The sequence below is a fragment of the Sorex araneus genome, chromosome 2, assembly GCF_027595985.1.
Source record: "Sorex araneus isolate mSorAra2 chromosome 2, mSorAra2.pri, whole genome shotgun sequence".
Classification (NCBI taxonomy): domain Eukaryota; kingdom Metazoa; phylum Chordata; class Mammalia; order Eulipotyphla; family Soricidae; genus Sorex; species Sorex araneus.
Genome location: NC_073303.1, coordinates 128,830,316 through 128,843,745, shown reverse-complemented (window position 1 = coordinate 128,843,745; position 13,430 = coordinate 128,830,316). Strand labels below are relative to the sequence as shown.

The following is a 13,430-nucleotide window of genomic DNA, read 5'->3' as shown; positions in this document are numbered from 1 at the left end:
GCACAGCGGGTAGGGCGTTTGCCTTGTACGTGGCCGACCCGAGTTCGATTCCCAGCATCCCATATGGTCCCCTGAGCACCGCCAGGGGTAATTCCTGAGTGCAAAGCCAGGAGGTAACCCCTGTGCATTGCCGGGTGTGACTCAAAAAGCAAAAAAAAAAAAAAAAAAAAAAAAGACCACCTTATCCCAGGATTAGCTGTGTACCCCTGTGCGCCCACAGGACTATGCCAGCACAGGACTCCTTTCCCTGTGGCCGCCCCAGCACAGTGCAGGGGCACCCGAGGGGACACTGCAGCCCAAGCTGGACACTGCCCCGTGTCTCAGTGGCCTCTCGGGGCTCTCTATGAGCCCCCCTGGCACTCCAGGCCCAGGACACAGCTCGTCCTTCCACGCAGCAGCCTGCCCCCCACCCCCCGACGTAGCGTCCCGCCCATCATACTAGCTTTGTCCCCGCAAGGAGACAGAGCATCAGGGCCCTCGGGACAGGGATGAAGGGGGCAGGAAATGTCTCGAGAAATGCTCAAAGCTCCGGGACATGGAGTGGCCCAGGGCTGGGGGCTAGGGCCCGAGAACAGACAGGGGCATGATTGGAGCCTGGGCAGCGGCGGGGCTGGAGGGGCGGGAAAGGGCAGCCTTGGGCGGTGGGTGGAAATCAGGTTTGACTGTGTGACCAGAAGTCAGGCACGATGGGGCCAGGGCGACAGTACAGTGGCAGGGTGGTTGCCTTGCACTCGGCCAACCTGGGTTCGATCCCCAGCATCTCATATGTTTCCCCGAGCACCGCCGGGAGTAATTCCTGAGCATCGCTGCATAGGACCCAAAAAGGAAAAAAAAAAAGGCACAAACACTGAGCAAGCTGGAATCCAGATCCTGTTTGTTCCATCATGAAGTGCTCGCCCCAGAGTGACCACCGAGACACAGGACAGCAGCCTCTGGCCACTGCACCCGGGACAGGGCAGCGAGATCGCAGGGAGGGCAGTTTCCAGACTGGGCTGGTGCGAGCTGGTTCCGGGGGGCAGGAGGCGTGGGCCCGGCCACGGGTGGAGGGGGCAGTGCCCATTCTTGGCGCTTGGCCCGCCAGCACGCAGCTGCTGCTTTTCGTTGGTGCTCGCTATGCGGGGACTGAGCTTGGTGGCCCACCGCAGGGAGAGTGTCCGGCGGGGCCATGCCCAGGCCAGCTCAATGGCCTTTATTCTGTTACGGCTGGTGTGGTATCAGGCCTGTTTGAGGGTCAGGGTTTTGTCCATTTGCCTTCGTTTGTGGGAAGGGGGTTTGGGCCACACCCAGGGGTCTCAGGAGACCACCTTCCCTCATGGCAAGAGCCAACTCCGGCCTGTGGCCAGTCCCCCCCACAGAGTCCCTGCGGGGAAGGACTGCCAGACACGTTTCATGGATGAGAAAACAGCAGGGTGCTCCCTCCCCCCCCCCCGCCCCAGTTCCTGCAGCCGTTGGCCCCCTCGTCCACGCACGCAGTTCTGGGCAGCTGGTGGCCTTGGGAGCTGCAGGGGCTGGGCCTGGAGCCAGGAGCCAGGTAGGGTAGCGACTACTCGATGGGTCCCTCTGCGGTGATGGCGGCCAAGGCAAGGGGAGGAACTTTTTCTTTCCAGGGATGGGCAGCCCCAGCCCGGCCTACTTGACCTCTGTTCCTGGGTGTCTCTCTCTCTCTCTCTCTCTCTCTCACACACACACACACACACACACACACACACACACACACACACTCATACATACAAGCACGCATACACACATTCACATACACATGTACTCACACGCATATACCAACACATGCATGCACTCATACACACGCGCACACACATGCTCTCATACAGGCACACATGCTCATACACATACACACTCATGCACTCACACACACACTAATATATGCACGCACTGATACACACACCTGCACTCATACAGGCACACATGCTCATACACATACACACTCATGCGCACACTAATACATGCAGGCACTCATACACACACCTACACTCATACAGGCATATATGCTCACAAACATACATATTCATGCACACACACACATACACACACCTGCACTTCATACAGGCACACATGCTCACACTCACGCGCACACTGACACATGCATGCGCTCACACACACGTGCACACTGACACATGCATGCGCTCACACACACGTGCACTTATACAAGCACACATGCTCATCCTCGCACATACACACTCACGCCCTCACACACTCACACACACGAGTACTGGCTGACGCTCAGGCCCATCTGCTGTTTTCTGGACTCAGCCCTTGGGGCGACCTTGGGCTCAGGCTGCTTTGGCCAACGTGGGGACAGTCGCAGGGGTTCCAGGGCAGTGGGGACAACCCAGAGTCCTGAGCCACAAGGACACACCTCCTAAGTGGCCCAGAGGTCAGAAGCCTGGGGGGGTGCGTTGACCCCACACGTGGGAGCCATATCCCGCCCCCTGCCCAGCCACCTCAAACGCCAAGAAACGGAGTCTGATATCCCAGACCCTGATTGTTTCAGGCCTGGGGTAGCCTGGGGCCCAGGCACTCTGTCTTGGGGTCTCTCGTGAAGTGCCTTTGTCCCAGGGATGCAGATGCCACCGGCATCGTGTGGCCTGGCTGAGAGATGGCTGAGGAGAGGGGCGTGGGGAAGGAAGGGCCAGGGGGCCCGGCTGTGTGTCCTCCACGGCCCATACGCCTCAGGGCCGCTGGGTCTGAGCAGGGAGGGGGGCAGGGGGGGGCTGGCCGCTTAGCTCATAAAGGTCCCTGCATCGCCGGTGTGCAGATGGACGGGAGAGTGGGGCTTCGGGAAACCGTCGGAGCGAGTGGGCCCCGCTCCAGAATTCTTCCGTTGGGAGAGCCTGAGGGGAAACACTCACTTACAAGAAATCAGAAAATGTCTGCATCGAAAAACAAATACCGTGACATGCAAACCGACCACAGACAGAGGGCAACTGTTCTCAGCAGTGCATGTGACGACGGCAAGAACTTTTATATTTGGAAAACAAAACAGGCGTGCAGATGGTTGAGAAAAGTCCCAAGACCCTAATAAGGTAAATGAAGGACAAACAACTCGCAGAGGAGGAAATACAGCCTGACGAAATGAAGAGGAAGAAAAGCATTTGGCACCATTCGCCAGGAAAGAAAGACAGATTAAAACCACAGATGACGTGTTTCAAACTATCAAATTAGCAAGAAGCTGGTCAGGACCTCTCGCTCAGTAATTGCAGTTCAGGGAATCGGGGAAACGGAGCCAACAGTACAGATGAGATGTCTGACCGCAGCTTTATTTATAATATTCAATCACTTTATTTATAATACTCAACGAGAGAAACTCCTCAGGCTCGGGACTCAGGCAGCTTAGATACAGCTGCACGAGAGGCAGGAGAAGGGCAGGAAGTGGCAGAAACCTTCGTCTACGTGGGTTCCTGTCAGGTTCTCGGGAGCTTGCAGGCAGCAAACGTCTACTCTGCTCCGTCCTACAGGCTGGAGCCCATGGCCATGTCCCCCCAGCAGGATTCGTGGGGCGGCGTCCCCCCGGGAAAGGGGTCAGGCTTCTGCAGAGAGACCGCTCCACCCACCCTTGGCCCCCTCTGTAGCCCAGACCCCCTCCTTGGGAACATTTTTTTCGCCTGCGGAGAGATCAGAGACGCCCAGACGCCAGCTCAGGGGGAGTCCCCACCTGCTCTGAACAGGCTTCAGAAGCTGGATTGTGAGTGGTGTAGCCCTGCTGTTTCTCACCCGCTCGGAAAGTCGGAAAGTCATTCTAGAAAGCAGGAGGCCTTTGCGCCTCGTGGGAAGACTGGCCCTTCTTGCCTCTTTTGGAGCAGCCTCGACCAGCCTCTGCTCTGTCTTGGGGCCCCAAAGGCCGTTCAGAACATTTTGCCTGTGGAGTTTGTGAAGGACAATACACTGGCACTCAGAGCTGATGAGCTCAGGGCCAGAGCGATACTCCAGTGGGTCAATCCCCAGCACCCCATATGGTCCTACGAGCACTGTCAGAAGCGATTCCTGAGCTCAGGGCCAGAAGTAACCCCTGAGCATTTCCTGGTGTGTCCCCAAAACAAAACAAAAATCTGACAAGCCTCATTATGAGAAAGAAAAGTTACAGGGCTGAAGTGATAGTCCAGCAGGGAGGGGCTTACCTTGCACACGGCTGACCCGGGTTTGATCCCCAGCATCCATAGGATCGCCCGAGCACTTCCAGGAGTAATTCCTGAGTGCAGAGTCAGGAGTAACCCCTGAGCATCGCTGGGTGTGGCCCCCAAACAAAAACAAACAAAGAGTTTACGCTGAATGAGCCTTTAAAAACAGTTCTGCCGAGGGGCTGGAGCGATAGCACAGCGGGTAGGCGTTTGCCTTGCACGCGGTCGACCTGGGTTCGATTCCCAGCATCCCATATGGTCCCCTGAGCACTGCCAGGAGTAATTCCTGAGTGCAGAGCCAGGAGGTAACCCCTGAGCATCTCCGGGTGTGACCCCCAAAAAGCAAAAAAAGAAAAAAAAAACAGTTCTATGGGAGTAGAATCAACTGCATCTCTACCAAGAAAGAAAGGCACTGTCTCGGAGCCGGGCCTGGCAGAGCCAGAGGAGTTGGGGTGTCGGACCTTCGTGGCCCCGTGCAGCTCGGCCATCCGGGGGTGAAGCGACCGGGCAGGAGACGCTGGACTTGGCTGTGGACCAGCTCCTTCTTGGAGCCCCACGGCTGGAGCCGAAGTACCTTCGACCTCCAAGGAATAAAAGAGAGGATTTGTGGGGGGCGACCTGGGCATGGAGCCACTAAGTGAGAACTGGGGGTCGTTCCCCTCCCTCTGGGGTCTCCTCCAGCCTCCCACACCGGCAGACTATTGGGGGCTCCCATGGGGGTGTGGGCAGCCGGGCGGGGGATGCTGTCTTCAGATGAAAGAGACACCTGTGCTTCTGGAACCAACCCCTTGTGTCCACATGTGCAGTGGGTAACAACCGATGCCAGCCTGCGTGCAGGAGTCCGCGTCCTCTAGCTGGGCTCCATCCTCAGCCCTGAACCGACGACTAAGATTCTGACACAGATGCAAAGAGCAGAGAGCAGCAGCTGACAGGAGGCCGTTAACAGCATTCGTTCCCCGGCAGGGTCCCCTCGGCCTCCCTCCCTCCAGCTGCAGCTCTTTGGGTGGAGCCATAGTGCGGCAGGAGTCTACTTTGCACCTGCTGACCCGGGCACGATCCCTGGCATCCCATACAGTCCCCCGAGGCCACTGGAATGACCCCTACCTGCAGAGCCGAGAGTGAACACTGCTGGGTGTGCCTCCAAAAGCAAAAAACACCAACCAATAAAAAACCTGCACTGTCTGTAGCACTGTCGTCCCGTTATTCATTGATTTGCTCGAGCGGGCTCCAGTAACGTCTCCATTGTGAGACTTGTTGTTACTGTTTTTGGCATACCGAATACACCATGAGGAGCTTGCCAGGCTCTGCTGTGTGGGTGGGATACTCTCGGTAGCTTGCCGGGCTCTCCGAGAGGGGCGGAGGAATCAAACCTGGGTCGGCCGTGTGCAAGGCAATTGCCCTACCCGCTTTTGCTATCGCTCCAGTCCAACAAAAAACCCAAAACCAAAAAACTACAAACCAACCAACCAACCAACAAGCTGAAAACCAAGCCGCCCTCTTCAGCAAATGCTCCTTAAGGCAGAGCACAGTTCTGGGAGCTTCAGGGAGAAGGTAGCCCTGGCAGAGCCGGTGCGGTGCCAGTTTGGTGGAGGACAGAACCAGGTTTCCAGAGAGGCGCTGCAGCCGCTGAAGTAGCCCTGGTGCTTGGCTGCAGGGAAGTGAATTTTATGCAAAGAGGCAGCTGGGAGTGGCTCTTCCCAGTGGGGCTGTGATGGAGACGCGGCAGCCCTGGCCAGCCCCTCGCTGCTCCCGCACCCACGAGCCTGCAAATCAGCTTCTGTCTCGGTCTGTGAAATGGGCATATTGACAGGGCCCAGGATGCCAGAACGGGACAGTGGCAGCTAACGGCTTGTCATCTGCGAATGTCCAAGAAGCACACGGCTGCAAACGCAGCCACACGATGTCTCCACACTACAACACTCACATCCCAGTAGGAGCACACCAGATGGGACGGGATGGAACCCAGAAGCCCACCAACCTCGACTGACTGAAACGTGGACCCAGAGTCTGAACTTTCAGCTTAGTCAGCCCTCAGAGAAGGACTTCCTGTCCCCATGGTGAGAAGCAACAATTTTCACAGATTTTCTTCTACAGAAATTTTTTTGATTACTCTGTGAGCCATTTAGTGGTAACAAGCAATATATCGTGGGCTTGCTATGGGGCAGGTTTGAGGGGTGGTTGGGAAAATGGAGACCATGGTGGAGGGAAGGGAACAGTGGTGGGACTGGGGATGGAATACTGAATGCTCGGAACACATCATCATGAACAACTTTGTAAAGCGCAGTGTTGAAATAAAGTTGGGGGGGTGGAGGGAAGAAAAAAATTGTTTTGTGTTTTTGTATCACACCTAGCCTGGCAAGCTACCGAGAGTATGGAGCCCGCATGGCAGAGCCTGGCAAGCTACCCGTGCGTATTGGATATGCCAAAAACAGTAACAATAAGTCTCTCAATGAGAGACGTTACTGGTGCCCGCTCAAACAAATCGATGAGCAACGGGATGACAGTGACAGTGACAGTATCACACCTGGTAATGCTCAGGGGTTACTCCTGGCTCTGTGCTCAGGAATCACCCCTGGTGGTGCTCGGGGGACCATATGGGATGTCGAGGATTGAACCTGGGTCAGCAGCATTCAAGGCAAATCCCCTCCCTGCCAAACTATAATTCCAGCCCTGAGAAATATTTCTTTTTTGGGGGGGGTCACACCCAGCGATGCTCAGGGGTTACTCCTGGCTTTGCACTCAGGAATTACTCCTGGCGGTGCTTGGGGGACCATATGGGATGCTGGGGATCGAACCTGGGTCAGCCGTATGCAAGGCAAACGCCCTACCCGCTGTGCTATCGCTCTGGCCCCGAGAAATATTTCTTAAAAGAAAAAAAAAAGCCTAGAAAGTCCTGCTCTATACACCTGCTCTGACCCTGAGGGGTCAGTTAGGGACACTTCCAGGTCTCACTGCTCACCTTCCCTTCTCTCCACTTGCCCCTCCCGGCCCGTCTCCCTGCTAGCCTGGCCGCTCTCTCTCCAGAAGCCAGGGCCAGGGGAGACGGCGGTGTTGGCGGCCATGCCAATGGGAGGAGGGCGCAGGGAAAGTATAGGAGCAGCACCCGAGGGTGGCACCGCCTGGGGTGTGCCAGGCAGTGAGTGGTGGACGAAGCATCCGCCCACCACGGGTGGCGGCAAAGACCACCCCTCTGGGGCTCTGGAAACCTCACCTCTCCCAAGTGATGCAGTGACAATGGTGGGGTGAGGGACAGACACCCCAAACCTCGGGGAGGAGCAAAGCAGGGGCTGGAGCTGTGGCTCGGTAAGGGAGCACACGCCTGGCTCCTCGGGGTCCTTCCTGGCAATGCAACACTGGGGGTGGCCCCCACGTGAGAAATCAAAGCAGCAGGGCTAAGGGGGTGCCCCTGAGCGTGGACACCTCTCAAGACCATCTTAACCAACACTAAAAATGCTGTCGAGGGGCTGGAGTGATAGCATAGCAGGTAGGGCGTTTTCCTTGCATGCAACTGACCCAGGTTTGATTCCCAGCATGCCATATGGTCCCCTGAGCACTGCCAGGAGCGGTTCCTGAGTGCAGAACCAGGAGTAACCCCTGTGCATCACCGGGTGCGACCCAAAAAGCAAAAAAAATTTAAAAAATAAAAATAAATAAATAAAAATGCAGTCGAGAGGGCTGGAGGGTGGTGCGGGCGGTGCGATGCCAGGGGCCACTGCGAAGGGCCCAGGGGATGAGCAGTGCCCGGAACAGTTTGATTCTTGTAGCATCAAAACGAGCCCCTCTTTGGCCGGAGCTATAGGACAGTGGGGAGGGTGTTTGGCCATGCACACAGCTGACCTGGGTTGGTCCCTGGTGTCCGTATGGTCCCCAAGTACCATCAGGAACGATCCCTGAGCACAGAGCCAGGAGTAACCCCTGAGGATCCCTGCTGTGACCCAAAAAACAACCAAAAAAGCACTGAAGAGAGGCCAGTGGGTCAGCCGCATGCAGCCAACCCAGCTTCAATCACTGGCACCCCCGTTTAGGGGCCAGAGAGATAGTCCAGTGGTTAGAGTGCTTGGTGCATGTACCGCCGACCCCATGTGGTGTCTCTAGGCTTGCCAGGAGTGATCCCTGAGCACAGGAGTCAACTCTGAGCACTACCAAGTGTATCCTCTCCCCAAAAAATGTAGTGCAGAGGGCAGAGACCACGCCTGGTGGCACTCAGGGGACTCCTTATGGTGTTGGGATTTGAGCCACTTTGGTGGCTATGTGCAAGGCCTGTGTCCTCACCTCTGCACCCTCTCTGGTCCCCACTAGGAACTTTCCTTTTTCTTTCTTCCCTTTTGGTTTTGGGGCCACGCTGGGCAGTGCTCAGGCCTTACTCCTGGCTCTGTGTTCAGGAATCCCTCCTGCGGGGCTCGGGGGACCCTACAGGGTGCTGGGGACCAGAGCTGGTTGATCATGCACAGGCAGTCGCCTACCCCCGTGCTGTTGTTCCGGGCTCAGGAGGAGCTTTCCTGACGCACTGTGGGTGACACAGTGGGTGACTCAGCCGCGTCTTCCTCAGCTGCCCTCGGCTTCCCCAGATAACGCCATGGAGTAGCGAACGGAGACGCTCGAGGTCTCGGGTCCCCAGCTCCTCCCAGGTGCCACCTGGGCCACACTCTGCATGTCTGTACCCCGCATTCACCTGGGGGCAGCGTCCTGAGACGCTGATGGTCGGGGAAGGTGGGTCTGTGAAGGGGGGGTTCTGGAATGGGATGGGAGCCTGGTAGAGGGGGGCCCAGGGAAGGCGTCGGGAGGGTGACACAAGCCTGCAGGTTCCTGGACTGTGGTTCTTCCAAAGCAGGTGCCGCGAGCAAGGCCGTTGGTGGGTGCGGCCCCAGGTGGGGGGTCTGCTGTGGGCCAGGACCACCTTCCCTCAGGCTGGCTGATTCCCACACACTGGAATCGGTGGCCGGCTGGTGACATAAGCAAGACTCAGTACCAAGAGGAGCACTGCCGAACACTCAGCGAGAGAGGGAACCGAAGAATCATCTGGGCCATCCCGTGACCCAAAGAATCTGTGACTCCCCAGAGGCCTCTGAACTTTATGGAAGGTTCCAGACTGGCTGTTTCATATAGTCCTGACCGAGGGTGCGGCCAGTGGAAAGGCCGGTGGGCAGTCAGGGCTGCTCCGGCAGGGCCCCGAACGCAGACCCATTGCTCTGGTGTAGGGGCGAAGCTTTGTCTAACATCATGCTACAGAAAGGTCCATCGAGTCTCGACTTCTCTCACTACTCCCTGCTCCGGGCCCTGCAGTCGCGAGCCCAATCATGAGGGACTGACGACCACTGGGGTGGCAGCGAGTCACCTGCAGCCTCTGCCCACAGTCTCGATGAGTTTGCCCCTCGATCCCGAGCCTCTCCTCAGCGGACTAACAGGAAAGCCAGTCATGGTGGAACTTAGGTGGGGAATGGAGGTCAAGGCGTCTGTAGACGGCTACCTGCACGTGCAGCTGGCAAGCACGGAAGGATACATAGGTGGGCATTCTCTGGACATCTGGGTGAGGCTTTGGTAGAAGTGTAATAATGTCCTTTATATCAAGGTGTTGAAGAAGAGGAGGAAGATGGGTAAATGAGAGAATAATGTCTCTGGTGGGACTTTTTAACAATATATATTTCTAAACAATAAAAAATTTGTTTTTTCAGTGTGGAAAAAAAAAAGTCCATCAAGTCTCTACGTGGAAAAAATCATCACGTTCTCGAAGGCTCTGTTAGGCCCCTCCGGGCAGGACCTCGTCAGGGGACAAGATACTGGGACCAGAGACTTGTTGGGGGCGGGGGGTTGGCCAAAGCAGCCAGGCTAGGGCTGTAGAACCCTTGTGTGGAGTGGCCGGGCGTCGGCCTGTGCTGACCTTCCCCCCCCCCAGCCCCCTCTGTCTCTCACGCCCACAGGCGCCGTCTAACAACACGGCCTTCGGGTCAGAACAGGGCGGCCCACACTGAGGCACACCCTCACCCCTCACCCTCTGCAACAAATCCGTCTTTATTGGCTGCCTTTTCATCCCTTAACATTCTTTATTTTTTTTTCCTCTCAAAGGAAAGAAAAGCGTTCCCCCCTCCCTCCCTTGGAGAAATTTTTTATGGAAACCCGGGGATGTAGGTATTGAAAATAGATACACAAATCAAACATTTGTCAATAATAAGCCATAGAGAAATTTATCCTGAAATGAACTTGTAAATGTTTTGAGACCCCCGAGCCCCGTAGTTTCAGAAGCTGACTCTGGCCCGTGGCGGACGGTGACTGGCATTGTGGAGGTGACTTAGAAAGGAGCTTTTTCCCCTTCCATTTCTATTTAGGTACCGTGAGTGATTTACAATACTAATAGAGTTCCCACCCCATGCCCACCGTTGGCAGGGGGAGGGGGGACGGGTGTCAGCGTCTCTCCCAGTGTCTCACCCAGCCCACTGTCCCTCGGAGTCTCAGAGGGGGAGGAAACTCCCACAGAGCCCTCCCCAGCGGGAGGAAGTGCCGGCACCTCCGCAGAGACCCCTTCCCTGAGGAACTGTGTCTGGAGGTGGAAGTGAATCTTCATCCGTGGGACCTGGTGGCGTGGTGAGCACTGGGCGGGGAACCAGGACACCCCGTTTTGGTTGCTGACAGCCGTTTATTTGCATTGGGGTTTTCAATTTCTTTCTCTTTCTTTCTTTCTTTCTTTCTTTCTTTCTTTCTTTCTTTCTTTCTTTCTTTCTTTCTTTCTTTCTTTCTTTCTTTCTTTCTTTCTTTCTTTCTTTCTCTCTCTCTCTCTCTCTCTCTCTCTTTCTTTCTTTCTTTCTTTCTTTTCTTTCTTTTTTTTTTCTTTCCGCTTTTTGGGTCACAACCAACAATGCTCAAGAGTTACTCCTGGCTCTGCACTCAGAAATTACTCCTGGCGGGGCCGGAGTGATAGCACAGCGGGTAGGGCGTTTGCCTTGCACACGGCCAACCTGGGTTTAATCCACGGCATCCCATAGGGTCCCCCAAGCACCGCCAGGAGTAATTCCTGAGTGCAGAGCCAGGAATAACCCCTGAGCATCACTGGGTGTGACTCAAAAAGAAAAAAAAAAAGAAATTACTCCTGGCAGTGCTTGGGGGACCCTATGGGACGCCAAGGATTGAACCCGGGTCAGCTGGGTGCGAGGGATATGCCCTACCCGCTGTGCTATCACCCCGACCCCTCACTTTTCACATGAAGTTTGCCATCCTTGAACGGTCAGCAACAGCCATTTACTCGTTTTGGGGGCTTCTTCTTAAGAGGAAGTGCATGGCCTGCTGAGGGGAACCTGGAAGGGACGCACAGTGGGGCTCCCCGGGGGTCTCTGGCAGCCCACACAGCGGGCGGAACAGAAGGAGGCCAGCAAGGCAGCCGACACTGGCATGTGGGGCTCCTTGCTGGGGAAATGAAATGTCCTAAAATTGACCATTGGAGCCGGAGTGATAGCACAGCGAGGAGGGCGTTTGCCTTGCACGCAGCTGACCTGGGTTCAATCCGGGCATCCCATATGGTCCCCTGAGCACCGCCAGGAGTCATTCCTGAGTGCAGAGCCAGGAGTAACCCCTGAGCACCACCGGGTGTGGCCCCCAAACAAAATCTAAAATTGACCAGAGGTTGAAGGGGCTGGTTTTGATGCTGAAGGGATTAAATGGTTCTGGGCATTGCTCGTCCTCTGGGTCCTCCCACAGTGGATCCTGGAACTGAACCTCCCACCCCCGCCTGCCCCAGGCTGCCTGAGAGACACATGGTGCACTGAACCGCAGAGGGAGATGGGCGTAGCACCCGCCGGCACGAGGGCTCAGCGAAGCTGATACTCATGAAAAGGGAAGAAACCAACTGATGTGTCACCTGCTCAGCCAAGGACCTGGGGCTCAAGTGAGTGTCTGAGTGGTCACAAAGGGCCTTCTAGCTGGGCATGAGAGTGACCTGAGCCTCCTTCCCCTTCGGGAGGGAGCCCGGGACTCGCCGCCCGGCCCCAGCAGAGAGAGCAGACGCCCCGCGGGAGGCCAGCGCTGTGGTCAGGCTTGTTGGTCCCTGTCTCTCTGGTCACTGCAGGGCCCATCCTGGTGGGGTGGTAACCAGTCTGCAGCCGGCAGTCTCTCGAGAGCCGCTGGGCACTCAGGTGTGTGCTCTGGGGTTCCTGGAGATGGTGTGGGGGTGCTGGGAGACACTCTTGGGGAGCACCGGGGGTCCCCAACTTCCTCCTCCCAGAGGCAACAGAGAGGGGCGCACTTCACACGGCAGAGACCTGCTTCTTGTTGGAATGCAGAGTCCCTCCATGTTCTGGGTGAGCTGGGCCATTGAGGGTAGGGCTAGTACATCTGGTCCTGTGTGGCTCGGGAACCCAGGTACGAGGGCCAAGGGGGTGCTACCTTGCTGGGAGCCAGGGCCTCGAGCCTTCCAAGGGGCTGGGAAGGGGCGGCCTGTCTTTCGTGGCCTGACCATTGGTGGTCACTGTTCAGGGCTGGGAGCCTCAAGCTTTGGGCTCTTCGAAGCTCACTGGCTGGAAAGCTACTGGACTTGTGAGCCTGGCCCAGACCGGACCAGATGGCCAAACAGTGCCAACTCTCAGAAACCACAGGGGTGAGCGGCCAAGGAGGAAACGCTCTCCTTTCTTTTCTGGGTTCTTTAAAAAAATTTGTTTTTTGTTATAATACCATCATTGACCAAATTATTCATAAGGCAGTTATTTAAGGCATCCAATGTCCAATCCCAATCCCACCTCCAGTGTGACCTTCCCTCCACCAGTGTCCCCATTTTCCCACCCACCACCCCAGGCTACCCATTTGCAGGCACAAATTTACCTCATAATGTTTGTTACAATGTGAAGGTAAATGGAATAATCAAATCTTAGATCAGGGGCCAGAGCAATAGTACAGCGGGGAGGCTGTTTGCCTTGCACGTGACCAACCTGGGTTCGATCCCTGGCATCCCATATGGTCCCCTGAGCACCGCCAGGAATAATTCCTGAGTGCAGAGCCAGGAGTAACCCCTGAGCATTGCCAAGTGTGATGCAAAAAAGAAAAAAAAACCTTAGATCAGTAAGAGTCAGTTCGTGATAACTTCTATCTCCCAGGGATGTTACTAAAGTCGCTATCTAGGATTTGCTGTACTGGTGGTGCCCGGGGCACCTTCTATGTAGTTGTTGAGGCATCTACACAACTTCCCTTCAGGTCTGCTGTGAGCCTCTTGGGCTGGCAGCTCTGTGGAATTTGGAGGTGTTGTGTGGCCACATATGTGGCCGCACAGTCCAGGAGCTACAGCGCTGGAACGACTTGGTGGCATGAAGAGGTTCAGCT

The 13,430-nt window shown here is 56.1% G+C and overlaps 1 pseudogene; it reads left to right on the top strand.

Annotated features, from left to right (window-relative positions):
* The first annotated feature begins 9,492 nt into the window (after window positions 1-9,492).
* Window positions 9,493-9,743, top strand: LOC101536976 (small nuclear ribonucleoprotein F-like; annotated as a pseudogene).
* Window positions 9,744-13,430: the final 3,687 nt, after the last annotated feature.